At 35.6% G+C, this 24,902-nt stretch overlaps 1 protein-coding gene across 3 annotated transcripts in view; it reads right to left on the bottom strand.

Moving 5' to 3' along the window:
* Window positions 1-24,902, bottom strand: part of LOC115209340 (small conductance calcium-activated potassium channel protein) — a 114,070-nt gene that overhangs the window by 70,175 nt on the left and 18,993 nt on the right. For 2 of the 3 annotated variants that reach the window (XM_036501157.1, XM_029777703.2), the window contains exon 2: window positions 6,089-6,238. The exons of the other annotated variant lie outside the window; for it this stretch is intronic. The gene's annotated coding sequence lies outside the window, so the exon portion shown is untranslated. The remainder of the gene's footprint in view (window positions 1-6,088; window positions 6,239-24,902) is intronic. 3 annotated transcript variants of the gene reach the window in all.

Raw genomic sequence — 24,902 nt, 5'->3', positions numbered from 1 at the left:
CGCTCGGGAAGTGAAAAAGTCTTTAACGTTTCGAATGCCTGCATATATATGTGTGTGTGTGTGTATATATATATATATATATATATATATATATATATATATATATATATATGTGTGTGTGTGTGTGTGTGTGTGTGTGTGTGTATGTATATATATATACATACACAAATATATACAATCATGGGATAGATGCAATAAACATTAGAAAAAATAACCCAGGAAGAACGATATCTGATAAAACTGGTGTTAGCTTAATATTGCAATACGAGGGACGTTCAATAAGTAATGCCTCTGACCCACTTGTAGTTGTGTGATCTAGCTGAAATTTTGCATGTGCAATCATTTATATCTCTATAGAGTAAGTGGCAAATTACTCTGAGCTAATTGTGGTTTCTGATTTACAGGTGTTTGAACCGAGTCAAGTGTGAAATGGAGCCTGTTGAGTGTCGAGCAGTGATCCGGTTTTTGTATTTGAAAGGACGCACACCACGGGAGACTTTTGATGAAATGAAAGTAACTTATGGTGATGATGCCCCATCGTATGACCTTGTAAAACGCTGGCATCGTGAATTCAAACATGGTCAGAACTTTGTGGAAACAGCTCCAAGATCTGGTCGCCCCCTTCTGCCATTGATGAGGCATCTGTCCGTCAAGTTGAGGCTACCATTTTGGAAGATCGACGCATAATTATTCGCCAAATAGCCCATGAGGTCAAGATTAGTACCGGGTCTGTGGAAACTATCATTCATGACCATTTGCATATGCAAAAGGTGTCTGCCAGATGGATTCCCAGGTTGCTCACGCCTTTCCAGAAGCAAGAACGCGTCGAGTGTTCGAGGGTGAATTTGGAGATGTGCCAAGAAGATGAGTCAAAATTTTTCAAAAGACTGATTACACAGGATGAAACCTGGGTCCATCACGATGATCCAGAGACCAAAGCCCAGTCAATGCAGTGGAAGCACCGTGACTCACCCCCTCCAAAGGCAAGGGTGCAGCCCTCCGCTGGCAAGGTGATGCTCACAGTCTTCTGGGACCAGGACGGAGTAGTGATGACAGATTTCCTGGCAAAGGGTACCACAATTGCAGGAGCCTATTATGCTTCACTTTTGAGGAAATTAAGAGAAGTTATCAAAATCAAGAGGCGGGGCAAGATCAGCAAAGGCATCCTCCTTCTGCAGTACAACTCGCTTGTCGCCAGATCAGAAGCACAGGCGTATGGCTATGAACTCCTCCCCATCCCCCCTACTTTCCTGACCTTGCACCCTCTGATTTTCACCTCTTCCCAGCCATGAAGTTGTTTTTGAAAGGAAAGCGTTTCCCAGATGATGCAGCCTTGATTTCTGAATTCACGTTGAGGTTGGAGGACCAAGCTGGGTTCTTCTACAAAAACGGTCTCCAGAGCCGCATCAAACGATGGGAGAAATGTGTAACTCTGGGTGCCTCCTATGTAGAAAAAGACTAATAACTGTGCCAAGTTTCGTTGCTATACTGCTATGGGAAGTGGGTCAGGGGCATTACTTATTGAACGCCCCTCGTAGAAAAGGAAACTGTCGTACATCTCGAAGTTTCCTCGTCAGAAGAAATGAAAGACAGAATAGCGTGAGTGATAAAAGAGAAATAGTCATTATATACATATATATGAAAAAGAGGGAATCGTAGTGTTAAATATCAAATGTGCATGCTGTTCTACAAAATGAGTTTAAGAAAGGAAGAATAGGAGGGTGTGTAGCTGTATGTATCAGAGTGTATGTTTTAAAATGTTATGTGCAGACGTGGGAAAATGAGGAAGTACAGTGGTGGTGTTTATTGATGTGGGATCTTGGTGTGTGCGAGTAATCGTTACGTGTTTAGTGTGAACAACCGTATAGGAGAAACTGAGAGCGTGGGTGTAGAAATACGGGTATTAATGAAACACATTCAATGGCAAGAGCAAGCCGGAAGGTTTTATTGTTGAGTATGCAAGTGCATGATAAAAGCTTGTAGGGTACCCGATCAGGTGGACGGGCTGTCGGAAGGAGGAACTATGGATGAAGTGGCTACGTTTGATGCACGCGCACTTACAGAAAGGATTAGAAGAGCAAAGAAGAAAATGACAAATTGTAGAGCCAGTTTAGTGACAGCAGTGGACGGAGATGATAGGTAGCTGGGGTATGTGGGAGAAACTGAATAGAATATTCATTGTTTCTTTGATACAATACATACACGTATAAATATATGTGTGTATATGGTATATGTACGTATGTATGTGTATCTATGTGTGTATGTATGTATGTGTGTATGTATTTGTGTATGTGTGTGAATGTATGTATTAGTGAGGATGCGTGACCTAGTAATTCGTATGTTGCACATAGGATTGCAAGATCGCAGTTTCGATTCGCGGGTCGGATGCTGCATTTTCTTCAGTTGCTCTGCGCTCACTTCGATATCAGATGCATGGCACAGAGGCATGGCATCAGATGCACCTCTACAGGTAATGCCGATTTTATGGAAGGAATGAACAGCACAAATGTTTTGACTAATGTAAACAAAGTATCTGTCTTGTTTGTTCAGAAAGAAATTGCGGAAGCGTCATCTGTCGTCTACGACAGGAGCATATACGATGTGTGTGATGTCTGTCTGTATATATACTACGAATCTAGTAAGATGGAACACTGAGAAAAAATCGTTAAAAGTACCATCAAGAGAGTTCATTACCTTCGTGCGACCAGGTCAGCAGATCCTTTTCAAGAAGAAGACCAAGAAACTTCCTGAGAAAAATGAAAAGTGGAACGGCTATTGGGAGGTAACAGCAGATTTACCTGGATGCCAGGTTTTCTTTACCATCCCAGTTTCGGAAAACCAGATATTTTGATGTGTTGTGAAAGAAAGAAAGTTGTAAATATAGTCGAGCTAACGGTTCCTCACGAAGATAATATGGACGCCGCTCGAGCTCGAAAATTAAACCGTTATGAAAACCTCCTCGAGCAATGTGAAGACGCAGGCTGGAAAGCGGAACATTTTCCTATCGAAGTCGGATGTAGAGGGTTTGTAGGACACAGCGTAAGACGACGTTAGGCCTAACTCATCGTAAAGTCAATACCACCATGACTGATATCCAATCTACAGTGGAGAAGGCTAGCCACTGGATTTGGTTAAAAAGAGACGATGAGCGATGGCTAGAAGTATATTGAGTTCTTCATAACCAGCTGATCTAGCAAGCGGGGCCTCATATCAGTGAGGGGGGCCGGTGCGCATTGATGCCGTCGAGAGGTAGGCCCCGAAACGACGCGCATTCTCCCCTGATGACCCCATACACTTGCTAGCTTCCGATAAACGGAGCTTTTAACTGGTAGCACTTGCATGTGCAAGTTGTTTGCAAGATACGTATATATGTATGTATGTATGTATGTATGTATGTATGTATGTATATATATATATATATATATATATATATTTATTTATTAACCCCGAATCAACCCGGGACCTACGTATATATATATATATATATACATACATACATACAAAGTTTCTCACTTCCCGAGTGTTAAATAAATACATCTGTTTGTTGTTTACACACCCGTCTTCATTTTTCTTTTCTTTTTTTTTGTAAACTCCAACTATATATATATGTATATACATATATAGTGTACACACATATATACATAGGCGTAAGCACGGGTGTGTCGTAAAAAGCTTGCTTCCCAACCACATGGTTCCGGGCTCAGTCTCACTGCATAGCACTTTGGGCAAGTGTCTTTTACTATAATCTTGGGTGTCCCAAAGCCTTGTGAGTGGATTTCGGAGACAGAAATTGAAAGAAACCCGTCGAATATATATATATATATATATATATATATATATATATATATATATATATATATATATATATCTATGTTTGTGTTGATGTGTTTACTTCGGTTCAGTAAAAGAAAACGTTAGAATAAGTACTACGCTAAAAACAATAAGTCCTGGAGTCGATTTGTTCGACTAAAACTCTTCATTTATCTGTCTAATTATCTATCTATCTTTCAAGTTTTGTCTAGCGAATGTTTTAAAAAAAGATGGGTGAATGTAGCAAGGATGGCACGTATGAATGACGAAGCCACCTTGAGCATAATCCTATGAACCCAGAAACTGAAAACAGAGGGTTACCCACTTGCAAACAAATGTGGTAACATATAACAATATTGACCGAGGTTACCGTGGTCTTTTTCGTAGGCTTTTCTTCCCACGGATACACCTTATCTGCTTTCCCCTTTACACCATACATCATGACACTGATCGTTTTTTCCTCTTCGCCTTTTTTTCCTCTTTTTTCTTCTCTTTTCATTTTTCTTTTCTTTTGTTCCCTTTCCTTTTTTCTTTTTTTTTCCTTTTTTCCCTTTTACGATCCCTTTTGATCGAAAACCTACGCCACTTTTTTTTGTTTTGTTTTTTGTTTTTTTGTTTTTTTCATCCCCCAAAAGAAAAGCTCTACCTTGTAATTTGTCCCATCTGTGTGCAGCCCCCTGTGTGGCCAATAAAGAAACTTATCTATCTATCTAACTCTCTATCTAATTATCTGTCTATCTATCTATTTACCTATCTATCTTGGTACATATATTTATATACACATATATGAGTACATATATATATAAACACACACACGCAAACGTATATGCATATACTATTTCTATACGAATGCGTGTATAAATGTGTGTATGTGTGTATGTATATAAGCAGGTCAGTCCAAAATATGAAAATGTATGGAATAGTGTTTCACGTATGTAGAGTGCAATAGATTAGTCATAATCCAGCATCTGTGACCAACTGACCAGAGTGTAATATCAAGCTATGTGGACATATGTCGATATGTCTTTATTCCGATTAGAATAATCATATTTCATGTGTTATATTTGTTATATATGCATGTAGCTTTGGTTATAATTATGACACTAGATGTATAATGATTACGGTGAGTATTGTATTTAATATTACGATATAGGTTGTTGCTATATAAACGGTATTGAGGAGATGATGCCGGTGACATACAGTGTTGATGACAAAGTGGAACACTTATGTTGGTGCTGGTGTTGTTGGTAGTGCAGCAGCCGCAGCAGTAGAAGCAGAAGCAGTAACTGTAGCAGCAGCAGTAGTAGATGTAGTAGTAGTAGTAGTAGTAGTAGTAGCAACAGTGTCATTCGAACATATATGTATACGTGTATGTATGTATATGTATGCTTATGTAAATACGTACACATATATATGGAAGTTTGTATGAGTAGTAGTAGTAGTAGTAGTAGTAGTAGTAGTAGTAGTAGTAGTAGTAGTAGTAGTAGTAGTAGTAGTAGTAGTAATAGAAGTATACATGCTCGGTTCGGACTGGATAAATGAGTTAGAGAGCCAACGTAGCGTTGAAGTTCTGTCAACGGTTACAATGTTTTGAGGCTAACAAAAACATTTTTCTCTCAATAGTTACTAGAATATGATGGAAGAATGGCTCCATGCCAAAATTCAGTTTCTAACTTTAATTTATGGATTTCTCATTGGATGTATGCTACAAAACGGGCGGTGCCCATTACCCATCACCCTCGAAATACCCCGAGATCAATAGTATCGTCATGGTTGTTTCTCTTGGATAAACTGTAAACCGACGGTTGCACAGAGAAGCACATATATGCAGAGAAGAAATTCAAGATGTTAGACATTTTTGTAAGGAAGGTATGGGTGGAGAGACGAGTGGCCGTATACTGGATACAGTATGGCTGGTGAAAGGAGATGAAAAGGCAAAGAAACGAGTGAGTCAGAATACTCAAATTGAGCAGTATATAACGTATGAGCGTTTAACTTGCAGTATCTAATGATCGAATGTATTGCGAGAGCATATGCAGAATAATGAAAAAAAAGAAAATGCTGGTATCTCCATAGATAATTAGCAAAATATTTACCTTCTTTAAGAACGATAAACTTGAAGATGATCAAGATGAAAGGATATCGTATAGCAAGCAGAAAGAACAACAGTTCATATCCTGTCCCCCGCAGTAATACTTGTACTCTATCTGTGGTTAAGACATTTAACCTACTCTATCTAGTTTTAAGCAAGTGCCACAGAGTAGAAAATATAACTTACCGATATAATCAGAAGCAGTACTATAAAGTTGACGTGTGTTTCAATATCTCTCGGTGTTGAGTTTGCATCCTTCCTGTGTACCTCGGGTATGATATAAGTATAAAGATCACGGCTCTACATTTGATTCAATGACCATCATGCCAGAGAGAACTGCAAAATAAAAGAATCAGAAGGTATCGTGATGTTGTGGAGTTACTTATTCAATGTTTAAAACAATAACTCCTTCACTGATCTCTTTGGAACAATTTCAACAGTATTTTGTGCGCCGGAGGTGGTTGTGGGTAGTGTTGGTCATGAGTAGTAGTAGTAGTTTAGCATATCTATAATCAATATAATTCCCCGATAATCCCGTTTTTCTTTAGCATAGAAGCTGCCAGCGGAATAAATCTGACTTGCTTTGTTTCCTGTTTAAAGTTCATTTTCACTCTTAATGTCCTTGAAAAGTATCAGATCGTCATAATGTTTGATCTACTCTTCTCCTATATTCTTAGTCACTCTGTTAAATAACAAGGAGAGGATTTTTATTAATGTTTGCGTGTGTCTATATATATATATAATTATATATATATATACACACACACACACACACACAAATTAATGAAAATCAGCTTGTTGCAATATTAAACCGTAAAGGAAAAATATAAATATATTTATTACTTTCTACTCTAGAAACAAGGCCCTAAATTTTGCGGGAGGGGGCCAATCGATTAAATCGGCCCCATTACGCAATGGAACTTAATTTATCGACCCCGAAAGTATGAAAGGCGAAGTCGACATCGGCGAAATTTGAACTCAAAAAGTAAAGAAAGTCGTAATACTTACGTGCATTTCGTCTGTATCTACCTTCTGAGTTCAAATTCCACCGGGAAATACATACATGTATTTATATATGTATATGTATATATATAAATAAATAAATAAATATATATATACATATATATATAGGCGCAGGAGTGGCTGTGTGGTAAGTAGCTTGCTAACCAACCACATGGTTCCGGGTTCAGTCCCACTGCGTGGCATCTTGGGTAAGTGTCTTCTGCTATAGCCCCGGGCCGACCAATGCCTTGTGAGTGGATTTGGTAGACGGAAACTGAAAGAAGCCTGTCGTATATATGTATATATATATATATATATGTGTGTATGTGTGTTTGTGTGCCTGTGTTTGTCCCTCTAGCATTGCTTGACAACCGATGCTGGTGTGTTTATGTCCCCGTCACTTAGCGGTTCGGCAAAAAAAGAGACCGATAGAATAAGTACTGGGCTTACAAAGAATAAGTCCCGGGGTCGATTTGCTCGACTAAAGGCGGTGCTCCAGCATGGCCGCAGTCAAGTGACTGAAACAAGTAAAAGAGTAAAAGAGTATATATATGTATGTATGTATATATTTACATATATATATATATATTTGTATGACATAAAGTCAGGGGATATGGGAGGTGTATATGGATTTGCTTAATCGTGCACCCCTCATACCTCTTGAATTTGTGCTAATAATTTCATCACTCGAATTTTGGGGATGTACAGCAACGTGGAAATGTTGCATAACACTGCTTTGTAATTGATTTCTATATAGATTGATAACCTAATCTGCAGAAGGGGATTTCTGGCAACTGCTGCACGCTTCTCTGAATCCATATCGTATTTTTCACCTACATACACAAACATGCACGAACATACACACACATACATATATATATGTATGTATATATATGACACCAGTGGCTTACACTGGTAAACTATATATTTCCTATGGTAATATTGGCAATGGGGTCTACTTCACGCGTCACACTCTACGGAATATGAACCGTCCATCTGAAAAATAGATAGTCAACCGAGATTTACACAGAGTTCAGTTAGTGTTAACATATTCAACGTATGTACCATTAGAGAGCTAACTGAAAATAAATATGTGATGAGGGAGGAAAATCAATGTTTTTCTTTTAACTAATATTATTTTCGACAGGTATAGAAGGTAACTACAAACTTTTTACGTTCTCTCTTCTGATCTCCACACCGAAACATAATATTCAGCGTATCTGCCGAAGTAAATCAGAATGAACAACCCAGCATCTAAGTCAATATTGATCAAACAGGATGACCTCACGTTATGAAAGCGTTACATTCGTAAATATGTTACCAGTATTTGGAATTCGGCAAAATGAAACCTTTTCCTATTGACTGCCTTGTTACATGATAGTCAATAAACATGGAAGCCGTGGGAAGAAGGTGTTTTCAATTACGGAATTCTTCATCATGGCAAGATATTCAGTAATGCAATACCTCCGTAACGCGGATGATACTTGTATTTATTTTACTAACAGGCTTTACCTAACAGATCTCAGAGTTATTTCTAATTTCTTAAGATGCTCCCCCTCCACAAACTCCAGGAAAGGTAAGCACCATTAGTGTCTAGCAAATATTTACTTTCAACTTGATACTAGATTACAGAACCTCATCCACGAATCTTTCTATTTCTCTCTCTCTCAATCTCTCTCTCTCTCTCTCTCTCTCTCTCTCTCTCTCTCTACTCTCATTCTGTTATCATTGTTTGCTTTTTACGTTTGCTTCTCTTTAGATATTAAATTAATTGCACTGGAAATTAAAGATTATCCTCTAAGCGAAATCTAATATAAGAGTCAATAAAACAGTTGACACTTGTCTACGATATATTCTGGTAAACGTTTTTATACGCGAGACATGACGATAAAACAAAAGAAAAACCTGGATTTTTAATTACAAATGTTTTTGTAATAAATGTGTATAAGTGTATTCGAATCACCATTTCCGTTGTTGCAATAATGATATTTAAATGTTCTTTTTAAAAGCACAAGTAAATATTAAACAAATAAATTTAGACAAATGATTACAAAAGCAATTCTAGTACTCCAGTATATAGAATGAATATTAAGGTCTTTTTAATAATTATAATTAGCGATGTCTGTCGTAGCTAGATTTGACTCAGCAGTATTTGTTAATTGTTCAGTTTCTAAACTGTTAAGCCCTCTAACCTCTGCTAATACAGAACGATAAACTTTTGTGTGTGCTGTCTAAGCATATTTGCCTAATGTATGCATGCATATATACACACATGTATATTTGATAAGGAGATAAGAATTTCGCTTACTATGATAATGCCTGTGGTTGTCTCCCACCATGCCGCTCTTTGGTAAGTGCCTTCCATGACAGCATTCAATCAATGCAAGGTTTATGGTTGAATTTGAAAAGGTGAAAATCATGTAGCAGCCTGTATGACATACTTTTCTTCTAATTCAAAGGCAGAGCTTTGCCAAACTGGGAGTATCAATGTGGTCACGCAATCTGCCAGAAATAGCAACCAAAATTTCCCTCAAACTATACTCAGCCATCTTAAAAAGTACACACGAGGTGCCGTCTTTAAATACAACATTGCTGAGAAAAGAATATAGGAAGCACTTCATATCTTTGATCAATTAGAGCTGCATTGGGGCTAAACGGTGACAACAGAATAAATGATCAACCTTTAACAGTGTCACACAGAATGATTCTGAAAATTTCGTCCAGTGTTTGTGGAATAGCCAGGCGCTTAAAACATTGTAATCCAAGAATGAGCTATTTCCATTAAATAAGAACTGCAATATTCATCGTCGAGAACGATGGAACATTGAACTAAAGCTAATATGCATGGGTTATATGTTCAATAAAACGACGTTAAAATAGCAAGTATTCAACGGAGATATAAGAAAACATTCGAATCAAATGTTCTGCAGATGCACAGTTTGCCATGACATTTTAACATAAAAAGATTAATAAGCCACATGTTTATTATATTAATTTATTTAAGAGATTTAATGAAATACGGTCCAGTGAGTTGCGATTTATGACAAATGAATAAAATCCAATATCTATCTATTTCTATCAATCTGTCTCATCCCCCTTTCCGTCTCTGTCTTTGTCAGTGTGTATATATTTATATGCACACACAGACACACACACACGTACACACACAGAGCATAAATGAGACATTATATATGTATATGCGTATGTTTGTGTATAATATCTAAATAGAAGTCTTGTAGATTTAATAATATACAGTTGTCCTCGTATAGAAAATAAAATTATGAATGCATACGTACATACAAACATACACACATATATATCCACTCTCATACACATACACCCCTATATAATATATATACACAGACACATACATACACAAATACATGCATACATACATACATACATACATACATACATACATACATACATACATACATACATGCATAAATACATACAAACAAACATACATATGAAACTATATGCATGAAAATACATACATAAAACAAAACATAAATCTTCATGTATACATATATATATATTATATATATATATACAAAAATACCTTGATGTTGAAATTCCAAAGGATCTAGGTTAGAAACCGGCTCTTTATTTATTGGCAAGAAATTTTGAAATAAAACTGAATAATGACATACATAGATATATTTTTTTATACATATACATAAAAAAAATTATTAAATTGGCATATAGTCTCATGCCCATGCAGGCAAACGCACAGGTATATATAAGTGGTAATCTAAAAAGCCAATACATTCTCTCCACTTTCATATCCCATCTGTCTTACTACATGAGTATACATATTTCTCAATATTTCTCCTAATATAATCACATTATAATAAGTATATACCTGAATGAAGAGAATTCATGATAACAATAATAATGCAGTTTATTAACACGCGAATGTTAAAATATAAAACAATTTTGCTACAAAAGCTTATGTATATGACAGCTGGAATATTTTCACCAGTGAGGGAAAGCAACTTAGTCTATGCACGGATTTTGCTGTTCTACGTCACTAATGGCTAGGAAAAGACTTGTTTTAAAAATATTCGAACTACGCTACCTTTTTATTTATGAGAACCTTCTTTTAACTGAGTGAGCAAAGTAAACGTATATTAGGTAAGGTATCAGGAGAGGACTTTCATGATTATTGCCCTTATATGACATATTCGAGCTTCTTCACTTATAAACTATTCGCCGATGAATAGGAATAGTCCCTGAATGTGATATATCGCTCATTTTTTATCAACATCACGGAACAAGCCAAGGTGCATATATTAATAGACTTGCTATATAGGTTATATCAATTTGCTCGTTGACGAGGGTACGACAGATGTTAGAAACTTATGTATTCGATGTGGAAGGAATATTCTTCATTTATATTATCGAATATTATGTGTATATAATTATTTACGAACTATGTGTATGTGTTTTGTGTGTGCGCGCGAGCGTGTCTGTATCGTGTAGTATGCTTATTCGAGGGAGTATGTATACACACACACGCATATATATAGAGAGAGAAAGAGAGAGAATATAGAGATACGTGCATAAATACATACATACATGATTTACGGAAGACCATCAGTCATGTAATGATGCATATTGCATACAAACAAGCAAATCACTATACGTCCCACCAACAGAAAGTAAAGAAGGAGATAGGAATTATATTTGGAGACAGCAAAACGGGACATTCACTTGCAAACTGATCACCCTGAAGCAGGAGCTAAGAGCTCTCAGTGAAAAACTCCGATATCAGAAGAGAATAACCGAGAGAAGAACAATACATGAAAAATTTAAACGCAGTCAGCCAGAGACATGAAAGGTGGAGCAATAATTGTCATGGAAGCTCCTTCACGAGAAGACATAGATTCCTTCTGGAGGAAAATCTAGAGTGAAGAGAATGAATTTAACCAAGATGCTCTGTGGCTGGAAGAAATCCGAAATAGTTATTGCAACTCTGTTGCATCCAAGACATGCAGCATTGATGGTGAAACTTGTAACTGTGATCCACAAACTCCAGGATGGAAAAGCACATGGGAGAGAGTTAATTGTTGGATAATGGTACAAGAAGTTAACATTCTACCGACCATATCTTATCAATCTGTACCAGCAAGCTTTCATTGTAGCACACTACACTGGTTAGCTCTGGCAGAGGCAAAATTGATCCCCAAATGCAGAATCACATGGTAAACAACTACCGGCCAGTTGCATGCCAGATCTTAATGTATACGATATACACAGCATGTTTAAACCTCTTCCCTCAAGACCATTATGAAACCAATAAAATTATCACGGGAGAAGAAGCAGCTGGGAAGAATGGAGTCTGGGAGTGTGCCGAGCAATTGTTAATCAACAAAACTGTGATGTCAGAGGTGCAACAGCATAGGAGGAACTTAGTTTCAATGTCGCTAGATTACAAGAAATCCTCACTCATGGCTGCAAGAAGTCCTCCAACCTGCTGAAGTTCCAGTGAGAATAGTCAAAATCATAGCTGACCTGACTTCATCGTAGGTCGCTATCTTAAAATTAAACAGAATGACTATTATCACCGATAGAATGCAATATCGCAAAGGTCTATTCCAAGGATGCAGCCTTTCTGTGAGGTTGTTTATACTTTCTGTAAACCCCTTGTCATTCATGTTAAGGAAGTCTGAAAGATATCTCACTGGTTCACAAGGAAACAGAAATACCAAAATTACAGGCTGTTTCTTTGTGGATGGCTTAAAGCTTTATGCAGAGAATGTGCATGAGATGAAAAAGAGCTATGACCTAGTTACAAACATTCTCAAAGGATGTAGGTTGGAGTTTGGTTAGGATAAATGTTGTTATATGGTTGTGAAAAGGGGGAAAACTATCAACCAGACTAGTAACATCTCCATCAATGACTTGACTGTGTTCCCTGTATCTGACGAGGAATGTTACAGGTATCTAGGGGTGGATGAAAATATATCTTACAATGGTACCTGTAACAAAACACGTGTCACTAAGAATATTACAGTCGAATAAAGAAAATTTGAACCTTAGAACTCTCTGTATTCAATAAAACAGTGGCCCACAATAGTTCCAGTACTTATACCAGTATTTGGGCTGCTTGATTAGGTGCTTGATGAAATCCGAACCATTGATGTGAAAACCTGAAAAATACTAACAAGCACACATAATTTCCACATAAACAGCAACGTAGACAATCTCTAGCTAAAACGTAAACAAGGCGGAAGAGGTTTTACATCGATGCCTTTGAACGTCGCATCATAACCCTTCGGCAACATCTTTTAACCAACAAGCGTCGAAGTGTATCTCTTGACCAAGTGTGCATACATGAGGTTGATAGTATCATAAGACTTGAAATGCAGCTCCTTGAGTAACACTCTTTGTCTCATAACCTAAAATACATACCCAAAGAAGTCGCACGACTCTACTGCAACATATCAGCAGATGAAAGGATGAGCCTATATGAGAAGTAGACTAGGCATGGATATGTTAGTAGAAAGCTGCGTGATAAAAGTAACATAGATCATCAAAGAAGTTTATAATGGAGCAACAGCCAGATTACTACCTCCCACTTTGCAATCCGGGAACAGGAAATATCAACCAAGTACCTGATGCACAAAATGGATAGAGATGCGGGAAAAGCCGTAAAATGTGACAACCGATGCAGACTTTGTGGAGTTCACACTGAAGATATCACGCACATCATAAGCAGTTGTCCGAAAATGTCATCACGGTTTTATCTACCGATGAGACATGACGTTGTAACTAGCACACTCTATAATGAAATCCGGCGGGAGGATAATCCCGAGAACAAAGAAATAAATAGCCACAATATGGGAATGATAAAAGGGAATGCTGGTGGAATGAACTAGTGAAGACCTCAATAAAATGTAAGTACAACAAATCTGATATAATGATTTGGGATTGAGAAAAGAAACTGTGCAGAGTTGTGGAAATTAGCTGCCCAGCGGATGTTAGTATAAAGCTGAAGATCAGTGAAAAAGAGAACACCTATGCTGAACTATTGAGAAATCTTCAGTTACACTATCAATGTTACAAGTTCAGGTTTATTCCTATAATCATTGGGGTCCTGGGATATGCAACACACTGCTTAAATTCTAATCTTGAGAAATTAGGCTTCTCAAAACCAGAAAGGAAAACGCTAATTTGCAGAGTACAGATCCAATCCATCACTGGAACTGTAAAAGTCTGTAAAACTTCCGAGAAGTTTATCACTTAAATATATCTGAGCATGTTTATATATGTAAATATATACATGAGAATACATACATAAAACATATGAATATGCACATACATTCATAAATACATACATACATACATACATACATACATACATACACATACATACATACATACATACATACATACATACATACCTTGTTGTTGATGTTGAAATTCCAATTAAGGAACTTTGGATCTAAGTTAGAAACCGGTTCTTTCTCTATAGGCAAGAAATTTTGAAATAAGCTGAATAATTACAAACATACATGCATACAATTTATTTTCTGCATATGGGATTAACCATAGTTACATGTTTTGCCTTATATATTGCAGAACTTTTGTATTGGGAGTACGGCACTAATTCCCTTCTCCTTTGTTCATATTGAATAGCTTTCATAGTGGTAGAGTGGATAATTACTTATCTGTTAGGGCTAGAAATTTTAGAGTAAATGTTAAAATGAAAGATGGGTTTGTGCCAGATGACTCTCCGGCGTCACTTTACATATTATCCATCATCCCTGCCTAATTGAAAGAATAAAATGAATAGATAAGTGAACATATATGGAGCAGAATTCTCTTCAACCAAATCGATACCGATTGCTTTTATTGAACTGAAGCCGTCTGAAACTTCGCTCTCACTCAAATCACACACCCGCCGTCTTAAATAAGACATAAACTATTTGATAATGTAGTTCTAGATATAATCCCAGAAAGGAAGGAAGGTTACAGCTGCAATGCTTTGATCATAGTCCTCCTCAATCTCTGCTGACGTGGGGAATAAAGAACAAATACTGTTTAATAAATCTGAATTCAAGCAATATTCCCAACATGAAAAATGATATAACACGTAAACCAACAAAATTAACTGAGGCTCACTGCACATACAGGATCATAAATACTTCTCTCTTATAAAGAGTCGTAACGCAGTGCAGATCATATTTGAAGAAGTTACCTTTCTCAAGCCGAATCTTGTCAATAAATGATATCCGTATAGCATAAGACAAATTTAAATATTAAGTTTCTTCAATCGTACTTCCACTTTGGGGCATGCAGTAACGATTAATATATCAACATTGCCTAATTATATAAGAAATGTGAAAGGTGGTACTGATTTTGTTAAGGTCATCATCTATTTCATTGGCTGGGAAAAAGTAAGGAAATGTAAACATTAGCTCAGTGACTGAATTTATATCTATCTGATACTGTTAAGAGAAACAACTCTGAGATCTTATAAAAACTATAAGTACTACGAAAATTAGTGTGAATCACTAAATTAAAGTAAATAATATATGTGTGCATGAATGAAAAACATATTATAATTACAACATATAATATGCAAAGCATTATTTTTTCAAATACCCTGCAAGAGATGAGTAGACAAAGTATATATTGTTTCTAGCAGGTAAAATGGCTGCATAAAACTTCTGTATATGCTTGACTATGAACAAGAAATCTAAAGAAATCCGCAACAAAGTTCTTCCAAATAATTGTTCTACAGTCACACTATTACTGCTTAATGATAGTTTATTAGCGAATTGCACTGAATGGCATCAAATATTTTGTTGTAAATCATTTCCTTTAATGAGTATTCAGTGATGGCATTTATTAAAAATAATGCGTAAGCTATTTAGGAGGATTACAAAGGACGCACTACAAGGTAAAACAAATTAGCATTCTGAGCAAATAATCAAATGCTTTGTGAGTAAGCACTTGGTAAATTTATATGAATTTATGTATTTTAATATTAAATATATCAAATAATGTGCATTTATATAAACCATATATAAATTATCCATATGTATATGCAAAAAGTATGTGTAAATACACAATTTTATACTTAATGCACAAATATTTATAAAGCTTTCAAAAATTTGTCAGAAGGCCAATGCAATGTGTGTGTGTGTATGTGTATGTGTGTGTGTGTGTGTGCATGCGAGTGTGTGTGTGTATGTGTATGTGTGTGTGTGTGTGTGCATGCGAGTGTGTGTGTGCATGCGAGTGTGTGTGTGCATGTGAGTGTGTGTGTGTGGGTTAGGTCTTGGAGTATGTCACATTACGTCACAGTAGTTCTATTTGGATGCGATTGATGCTTTAAATTTTCAGATTGATTTCCTCTCTGAAAATTGAATGTGAAAGAAGGCATCAATTTTTGCATGCATTTGGACCACTAACTGTTATAATTTTCAGAAAGATATGACTGATACCATGTCTCAATTTGTTATGGTTCTGTATTAATGAATTCTTTTCATGTCTGCGAAAAACTATTACAAGCAATTCTCTAATTGCAATTTCCGTCCATCAATTATATCAAACTCTTATCCCAAGAATATGCAGTATTGCCTCTTACAATAGTTAGAGAATATATAAAAAGTCTATGAATATAGGTGCATAAATTGGGCTAGCGGAGGTAATTGAGAACAAATTTCGTTCCAGTGTATATTTTCAACCTATTAAGTTTGAGTCGAAATATCGCAAGTGCTAAGCTTAATTACCCTTGCTCCGAAATCAATAGAACAAGAACCAGTAAAATTAAGCGACTATAGTTCTTTCCAGCACAAACCTGGCTGTATGCCTAACTATAGAACATGTATGCATTATTTTGTGATATAGACTACAGAATAGAGATAAGAACTAGGTGGAAAATATGTGACTATTTACGCATGTTCATTGGATAATTAATTTCCTTTCTCTATTACCATTTTTCTCATTTCTATTTCATAAATCTAAATTGTGCCTGAGATAGAATCATATTTTAACAGAAATTTAACGCGAAAATTTGTAACACATGCACACATAGGTATGTAAACATTTACATATATTGGTCAGCGAATGTTATTTAACTGAAGAGATAATCTGCCACCAGTCTTGACACGTAGCCATTTAGTTGGCACATTGCCATTTCTTTCTTGTATTACGATCTTACAATCCACTTACCGCTCACTTTGAAAGAACTGCCGTAGGAAATCCACCTCGTGTTTACCAGGTCTGGTAAGAACAGCTATCAAAATCCCACAAATTACACACTTCTATTTTGAAAAGAGTCAGGCGATTTAGATAGCGAACTCTTAGGAATATCGATTGAGTAATGACTAGAATGCGTTTGAACCTAGATCTAGGTTATATGTTGGTCGAACCAACAAAAGAGTTCTCCATCCAGCAAGTGATAAATATAATTTAATAAACACAGGATTTAAATGTGAGCTACTATAATTTTAACGCTTTCATATTACAATAATCGGAGGAGTATCTATACAGTGCTGTTTAATTTTTCAGAAAACCATCAGCCATATTCATTTTGAGTTTAAGGTGTTGCAAGATAATACACGACACGCAAATACAAGTTCGTACGATTACTATACTAGCCTAGCACAACATTTCTAGTGGGTGACATTTAAATCCTATGTTTATTAAATGATATACATACAGACTTATATGTGTGTGTATGTTTGTGTGTGTGTGTGTGGTGTGTGTGTGTGTAATATCATTAAGTAAGAAAATAGAGATATAATATCGTGACGTATATTTGCCATTTAAATATGGCTAACCCCTAAGGGTGGATGCTACTGTAGTTTATAGCCCCAGGAGGACACCTCCTCCAGGTGGCTTTAGACACACTGATAGGGTACAGAAAGTGTGTCTAAAGCCAGCTGGAGGAGATGTCCTCCTTGGGGCTACAAACTACAGTAGCATCCACCCTTAGGGGTTAGCTATATTGAAATGGCAAATATACGTCACGATGTGTTGCAGCTACTGTTTATAACTCGCTCTAAGATTTATTATTGAGAGATATTATTGAGAGATATAAGATTTATTATTGAGCGATATTATTGAGAGATATAATTTATTATTGAGAGATATAATAAATTAATTTTTAATTAACTAACATTACCTACAATTGTTTCAATTTACACTCAATACAAATTACAAAATATATAAAATGAGACAATTTTGCATTTTTAAGGTTTTGAGAGAAATATCTTCAGGGCAAAAGGGACAGCACGGAATTTACATGTGAATCAGTTGAGGTATTATAACAGATTCACATATATAGTTCTGTTGCAAAACTGCAAGATAATATGAAGCCATTGTTGAGAAATGTAATACGTTTCTTTGTCGCCATAATCCGTGTTTCACGTTATGAAAAAGTATTTATAAAATTAGATCAATGTGACTTCTAAGGTCAGCCAAGTGTAACGATGATTTATTAATCTTAGTTTGCATTAAATTGACTTTTACCTGCTGTGAGGAAAGATTAATTAATTGACTATAGTGCGTTTGAATATAGGATAAACATATATTTCTACTTTTATCGTTAGCATTAGAGTAATAAAAGAAGCAGTAGAGTGTCAGACAAAATAAGTTTCAGACGATTTTGTAGCCCCTTTACTTTCTATCCCACTTAATTCGACTTTACGTTTTATACTTCTAAAACTATCTGCAGAGTTTTAATAATTAATTTGTTCCTGGGTTTTGCTTTGGAAAGTGGATATTTTGTGGGTAGTTCTGCTGTGTTTAGGATGCAGCAAGAAGAGTGTCTGAATGCATTGTCGACCGCACCATCATGGATTTGATCTCGTTGGGAATCGAAGGGTTTCACACCAAGTGTAAAATATTTGGTGATAACAATCGCCGTTAATCGGTGAGCTTGCGACTCAGAACTTGCTGGTTGGCGTCTGTCTTTGGATTTTGGGTGTCCCGTTAAAATATGCGATATATGATTAGTACTCGCAGGAGAGGAAAATCATATTAATCATTACTAGTGGTGTAGCAAATGTCACAGAAACAGCTGAAAGGAATCTATCTGTGAAATGTTGAGCAGATGTAGCGAATATCTCATGTGATTTGCTGAAGTAGTACCGACTGACATTGTGCTTTACTGCAAAGAACATCTTGTCAGACAGGAGCATCATCACTTACGAGTCTTTGAAAGTGGTTGATTCCAAGTGGTTAGGATTCCGGTCTCTAATAGCCTTTCCATAGATCCCATGCATGTAGTAGTTGCGACGATGAGCAGGTCTGGTTGTCACGTTTAAGTCACGTATTTCCCTAACTTGTCAGTTTGACTGAGCTGCAGTTCTGTATGAAGCGTACGCTGAAAATAGACATTTGACATAACGACTGAAATTGTGCTAGACGCTTACATCCCGTATCAACCATTGCAGCCTTGCATTCTATAAGGCATTAATGGTGGTTATGAGCGGCAATATGTTGAGAATGTTTTACGGGACGATGACGATGCACACATTTTTCGACGGATCTACTGGTGTACTATTTTGCTGTATTTCCAAAGATATTTGGTGTGTTAATCTACTGGGAGTGGTTTCCGGATCGGAAACGCAAATGAATTTCATGTACTGTTTGAGGCACCAAATACGAATGGCTACATTAGTAGTAACCTTACCAAATTTCACGAAACGCAGCAGGAATTAGTAAGCACGTTTATTTGAAAATATCGGGCATGTAGAGTATGCAGAAGTGAGTGGATGTGTACTCGAACAAAAAGGATACGCTGTATACTAAAGGAATATGCAGCATTTTCTTTCGTGTATATCTGTATACTAATTGAATGTGGAGTGTTTCCCTTTATATTTTTTTATTGGGTTTCTATATTCTATTCTATTAAAGTAATCTATATAATTTCTATGGAATGTTTAATAGTGATTTGCATATGTTTATGCCCTAGAGTTTGGTTAATGTATTTGTGTGCAAATCTTTTCCACATTTCCCAACACTTGATTACTGTAGATGGTTTTCTTTCCAATCTTCATTTTTTTCTAGCTATCTTTATTTCTAAATTTTTATTATTGAGTAATGTATCCATAGCTGAGTGGATTCATACTTCAGCCAAGTAACACATACTTTCAGGATTGCTCTTGACACCATTCTGTTCATAAGACTTGATCTTCTTTGTCTATGTGTATTGATATATCTTATAGTAAGATTACATTAACATTCCCAAGATCTTTTGTAGTTTATCTTTCTGCCGTCTTTTTCTTGTCACAATTTATGTTTATGAAGTTTATGTTCCAACTCGATCGCACCAATAGGCGAATTCTTTCTTGGGTATGCAGAGACATGGTGATCAATTGTTTCTTCTGAATTTCCCCATATTATGCTGGTCCTTAATCTACTCTGCTTCGCTTACATCCATATCAGTTGAACATTCTGGTTGTCATTCGGTTACAGAAGTTTACCAACGTCGAACCAGATTTGTACTTAGATGAGTGACCACCTGGGAAACCTAGGTGCTGTGCACACTACTTCAGGTGCAGTATGGCCAATTAGTTAAAAAGGTTTGCTTTGAAATCTAGGTTTCGTATCCGCTTAATGAAGCGGAACTGTGACATGGACTTCTATAGTTTCTGTGGAACCAATTTAATTAACATCGAATGGGTCAACCTGAAGCCACAGAAAATGATACTTGCTGAAGTTATCATTATTACATTGAACTCACCTTAAGACGCGATAAAAGACGTCATTCGATGTTAATAAAATTGGTTCCACAGAAACTATAGAAGTCCATGTCACACGTGCCATGTAATTCAATTTGATAATTATACTATAAGTACATGTGTCTCTAGAATAGTTAACAATTTACACGCTAATATAATGAGCCTGGTTGTTCAGTTGATCGCAAAACTGCACATTCATGTTCGGAAATTCTGATCGAGATTCATCCTATCTATGTTACTGTATTATATACCATTGGTGAAGGCGATGAAATGCTACAATCGTCAACACGCTGGACAAAAGGCTCAGCGGTATTTCGTCCGTCTTTATGTTCTGAGCTCAAAATCCGACGAGGTCGGTTTTGCCTTTCATTCTTTGGGGGTTGATGAAATGAGCAGCTGTTGAATACTGCGGTCGATGTAATCGACTAGTCCCTTGACCCCAAATTTCAGGTCTTGTGTCTACCGTAGAAAAGCTTATGTATTATTGGTAGTTTCTTGTAGAAAGGATTTGATCTGTTATTCAGTCAAACTTATGCCCTCTGCGCTTCATTTACTTTATGATTGGTCAATAAGGAACGTTTGTAGCTCTCATTTTAGCTTCATAATTCAAAACATCAACTTAGCTATTTTTCTATTCTATTTTTCTTTTTTCTTCTTTTTTTCCTTTTACAATTTGTATCCCACTTCATTTCTCTTCGGACATATCTATTATTTCAACCTTTGTTTTGTATGTTTTTAGTTTTTAGAAGGTAAAAGACAGTGTCTTTTTTTGTTTTTGTTATTTTCATTTTGCTGTTATGTCTATTACTTTTTCATTTTTCTTACCAATATTTTTATGATTCAAGCGTGAATATTTTATATATTTTACGCATTCTTGGTAAATACATTTTATAATATTTTTTGCGGTATTCCCGGTAAATATAATCTTTGCGTGTCAGATTTGGTCTGCCATATTCTAAATACAGTCGTTATTTTGCTTGATTTTTCATGTCTAACCCAGTTAATTTATTTAGCGCCCATTTGAGAATATAATTATAACATATTTCTGTGATAGCTAAAGTATTAATGCCTATTACCCCGATTTCTTACATTTAGCTCTGTTTTAAGTATTATTATAAAGCGTCTATAATAATCGTTCCTAACATTTGCCTTTATGTGCACATAATGTCAGTCTGATTCATTAATTTCACAGTATCTCAAAGTCTGTATTTGGTTTAATTGCTTATTCCCAATATCCACATTTTCTTCAAGTTTTTCATATATTCTGCTTATTATATTTTTCCTGGGGGTTTTGCCATCATCACCATCAGCAGCAGTTGCATCATCATCATCATCATCATCTTCATCATCGTCATCATTTTCATCTTTTCTCAATATTAGTAATATTATTATTGCTTTCTTTTTCTTCTTCTTCTTCTTCTTCTTCTTATTATTATTATTATTATTATTATTATTATTTTTATTATTATTATTATTATTATTATTATTATTATTATTATTATTATTATTATTATTATTATTATTATTATTATTATGAAGTTCTTAATTCTCACCATAAGTGTTTTTTTCCTTTTAAAATTTTCTCGGCTATAATATTTTTATTGACATTATTATAGTTATTAGAACATCAAATCAAGGAAATCTAAAAACAAACATCCTCGATACTATATTTAATATTGGATAGAAAATCCTGTACGAAGTTTCAGATATCGGGTTGTTCCTCTTATCCAATTACTTATTTAAGGACGAAATCAAGCCTGATGTTTCAATGCAGTGTAAATATCTATCGCATTGAACTCGTCTGAAATGTTGTGTCATTTGCTTATTCATGTCGACTACAGCTGTTGCTAGTGAACTTTGTAAACTTTTTGTCGATATGCTTATCATGATACACATTTAAAACTAAGTAATAAGGATAGCTTTCCTGTCGTTGGGAGTGTCCCTTATTTGTGAGTCAAATCATAATATATGAATGAGATGCAAATCCACGTCATTGTTTTTGATTATTTCTTTTTCAGTCTAGATCGAATAGATATTTAATAAAAAAAAAATAAAAAAACATTCGAACAATGATTATTCCATTCACAATTTCAAAGTTTGTGTATCTAAGATAATGTTATTCAGTGTATCAGTTTTAAGGAATTTTGGCAGATCGAAACCTAAAATTATTCTGTGATAGTATTTCTCCCTCTATCAAATTACCTTAAAGTTGCCCTTACTCTCCAAGATGCATAAGCAAATGTTCAACTTAACGTTACAGAAAATATAATTTCAATGGTTCAATATTCCCATATTTCTTACGGACAGATTTAAGTCGATGAAAATAAATGTCATTACTCTGGAACTCCTAAAAACACATGGCAGTCATACGAAATCCTGTTTCTCTTGATAGCAGCTTTCTTCACTTCATCTCGGTGGAACCATCTTATATTTACCGACCATAAAGATGGCCTGTCAACTGTGTATTGTATGTTAAGGTGAGTTCAACGTAATCCTCTGTCAGTATTAGCGCGGCAGTGTATTATGAAACTGAATTGATATGTTACAATTACAAATGGCCCGATGAGACCCTGCAGAGTTTCTGTCAACCCAATTTCATTGAAGACTCGATAAGACACTTTCCCAAAATTCCACATAGTGAAAACGGACCCAGATGTCGTGTTTCTGCAGCGAATTGAATAAACATTATTAAACCAACTTAATACTACATGTATAGTGGAACTCAAATCGTGGTTAAATGCTAAAACTTCTTAGAATGTTGTAAAAATGGAGAAACACCAACCACAAGTTTGCAATTCCAGAATTAAGCTAATAATGTTTGTACGACCTAATCTAAGTCCGTTCTTATTAAGAGAGGAAAAGTATTACCCTTGAAAAAGGTTACTCAATCATGAGAGGTAATGCCTAATACCTTAATCGTATCATTGGGGAAAGAAGAGACAAATATTCCAAGCCACCTACCAGCAGGTTTTCAATTTACATCCTTCCGAATGGATGACGCTTTATGTTCCACCATTTCCCATCGCATCAAGAATCAATTATAGTGAGTGAAATGTGCAGAGAATTGCATATAGAACAGTTTTCTTTTCGAAGAAACAGCATCGGCTGGAAGGACCAGAAGGTGAATACTCAGGTCTTACCTCGAAGTATTTTCCTGGATACATTATCACCAGAAGCAATCAGCATAATACATATATTACATACATACACACACACACATACATACACACATTCACACACACACATACATACATACATACATACATACATACATACATACATACATACATACATACATACATACATACATACATACGTACGTACATACATACATACATACATACAAACTGACACACAGACTGGTAGGTAGCTAGTTCGATTGATAGAACGACGACAGACAACTAGACAGACAGAGAGATAGGCAGACAGACAGACAGAAAGATTGGTAGATAGATAGATAAATAGATAGATAGATAGATAGATAGATAGATAGATAGATAGATAGATAGATAGATAGATAGATAGATAGATAGATAGATAGATAGATAGATAGATAGATAGATAGACAGAGAGATAGATAAATAGATAGATAATTATGGCTAGAATTAATTAACAAGATTAAGCCGAGTCCCTAAATTTAATGGGAGACACTGAACAACCGGTAAAAACTTGCAACATATGGCAACATATTTCAAATGAAATTATGGTAACCAAAAACAATTAATACGCATGTGTGAGTATATGTGTGTATGTGCGTCCCTGTGTATACAACACAGAAAGTGTTAAACTCTACATCAGGTATTGAATACTTTTTTTTTTGCTTTCGTCTAGAAACTCTAATGATTATATACTGTAATATATAAAAGTGTCAATCCAGTTCTGGTTCTTAATTCTCCATAAGAATTAAGATTTTAATCTTTGGTTTGATTGGAAATAGACATACATACATACATACATACATACATACATACATACATACATACATACATACTACATACATACATACATACAACATACATACATACATACATACATACATACATACATACATACATACGTACGTACATACATACATACATACATACAAACTGACACACAGACTGGTAGGTAGCTAGTTCGATTGATAGAACGACGACAGACAACTAGACAGACAGAGAGATAGGCAGACAGACAGACAGAAAGATTGGTAGATAGATAGATAAATAGATAGATAGATAGATAGATATAGATAGATAGATAGATAGATAGATAGATAGATAGATAGATAGATAGATAGATAGATAGATAGATAG

This window comes from Octopus sinensis, linkage group LG3, assembly GCF_006345805.1.
Source record: "Octopus sinensis linkage group LG3, ASM634580v1, whole genome shotgun sequence".
NCBI classification, from domain to species: domain Eukaryota; kingdom Metazoa; phylum Mollusca; class Cephalopoda; order Octopoda; family Octopodidae; genus Octopus; species Octopus sinensis.
Note: the sequence above shows the minus strand (reverse complement) of the source record. Positions and strands in the feature narration are given on the sequence as shown.